This window comes from Elephas maximus, chromosome 27 (genome assembly GCF_024166365.1).
Source record: "Elephas maximus indicus isolate mEleMax1 chromosome 27, mEleMax1 primary haplotype, whole genome shotgun sequence".
Classification (NCBI taxonomy): Eukaryota; Metazoa; Chordata; class Mammalia; order Proboscidea; family Elephantidae; genus Elephas; species Elephas maximus.
In genome coordinates this window covers 5,995,972-5,998,022 of record NC_064845.1, presented here as the reverse complement: position 1 = coordinate 5,998,022, position 2,051 = coordinate 5,995,972, and the positions used below count along the sequence as shown (strand labels likewise).

General features: G+C 42.9%; 1 pseudogene; it reads left to right on the top strand.

The window, feature by feature from the left end:
- The first annotated feature begins 302 nt into the window (after positions 1-302).
- Positions 303-1,426, top strand: LOC126068409 (adenylosuccinate synthetase isozyme 2-like; annotated as a pseudogene).
- Positions 1,427-2,051: the final 625 nt, after the last annotated feature.

Sequence of the window (2,051 nt, the reverse complement as noted above, 5' to 3'; positions counted from 1 at the left end):
CCTGGCGCCCCTGGAGCTGAGTCGCCCTCCCACACCAAGCCCGCAGCAACCTTCCTGCGCAGCCGCAATTGTGGTCGCCCCAGGGTGCGGCCCGGAGGGAAAGGGGTGGTGGTGACGCTTGGTCCCCAGTGGGGCCACCAAGGCAGAGGGAAGGTGGCGGCCCTGATGTCGCTGCCTAGAGAGGAACTAATACTGACCACAGAGTCGTTCTAGATTCTATAAACTATAACTGTCATCTTTTAGCCCGTGTAGTGATTAATCAAACGTTACTGCAGTGGTTGGAAATGATGCGGTGAATTCATCTACCCGGAATGTTTGAGGAAGCAGAGAAAAATGTTTGAAAAGGAAAAGGTCTAGAAGGCCGGGGGAAAAAAAGGCTTATCTCTGACAGAGCTCATATTGTATTTGACTTTCATCAAACAGTTGATGGTATCCAGGAACAACAAAGAACAAGCAGGAAAAAATTTCGGTACCACAATAAAGGGCATTGGCCCAGCCTATTCTTCCAAAGCTGCTCAGAGTGGACATAGGATGTGTGATCTCATCTCTGACTTTGATGGCTGCAGAGTTCTGGCTAACCAGTACAAATCTATATACCCCACTTTGGAAATAGACATTGAAAGTGAATTACAAAAACTGAAGTGTTATATGGGAAGAAACCAATGGTGAAAGATGGCATTTATTTCCAAAATGAGGCCCTACATGGACCACCAAAGACAATCTTGGTAGAAGGTACAAATGCAGCGTTGCTGGATACTGATTTTGGGACTAGTACCTTTGTGACCTCTTCACATCGTACTGCTGGAGGTGTTCGTACTTCTTTGGGTATGCCCCCTCAGAATGTGGGAGAAGTGTAAAGAGTTATGAAAGCTTATACAACCAGAGTTGGTACTGGTACCTTTCCGACAGAGCAAGACGATGAAATGGGAGAATTAGTACAAATGAGGGGAGGAGAGCTTGGCATGACTACTGGAAGGAAAAGGTGTGGCTGGTTGGGCCACGTTTGCTCAAATACGCTGACATAATTCATGGATTTACTGTTTTGGCACTTAACAAATTGGATATTTTGGACATAGTTACGTAAATCAAAGCTGGAGTTGCTTACAAGTTAGATGGTGAAATCATCCCCCATTTCCCACCAAATCAAAAAGTCTTAAGTTGAAGCTCACTATCAAACTCTTCCAGGATGGAACATGGACACATCAAATGCAAGGACATTTAAACAACTACCTGTTAATGCTGAAAATTATGTTCGCTATATTGAAGACGAGCTTCAAATTTCTGTTAAATGGATTGGCATAGGTAAATCCAGAGAGTCTGTGACTCAACTCTTTTAAGGATTTCCAGTGGCATAAGAAACACTCCCTGAGAGAGGGAAGAAAAGATTTTTGTCAACATTTCATTTATGATCTGCAAATTCAAGAGTAAAGGCATTGAAGTGAGTTGTAAGCCATACAGTTCTTTCCAGTCTTTTAAGACGGAGGGATGTTGTGGAAATAAACTTTGGCATATCCCAGCATCAGCTTTCCTTCACTGGCATGATAGCCCAATCATTTGTTGCTCCTGCCCCTCATGGTGCCACGTTTTCTTTTTAGTGTTTAGTAACAGTATAATCCATATTGTTTGAAATCTAAAATAGAATGACTTTCTATGTAGTTTTTCTTCATTATTGGCATTGTGTGTTCGTAGGTTTCACTCCTATTAGATGGTAAGAGTAATTAAATACCGTTTCGCACAAATATTTGTACATTCCGATCACTCAGTTTTGTCAGTATAATCTCTGTGGTTAGGAAAAATGATTAAAGGATAGGGGTTCTGTAAACTTTTGCAATGCTACCAATTCTCCTCAAGTTATGAACTGTTTATTTTCTGCTGAGATCACTGCAAAATTGTGCTTTGAGGGGAGGGGGTAATTACAAGTCCTTTAATTTGTATGTGGAAACACTGGTGGCGCAGTGGTTAAGTGCCATGGCTCCTAACCAAAAGGTTGGCAGTTCCGCCAGGCGCTCCTTGGAAACTCTATGGGGCGGTTCTACTCTGTCCTATAGGGT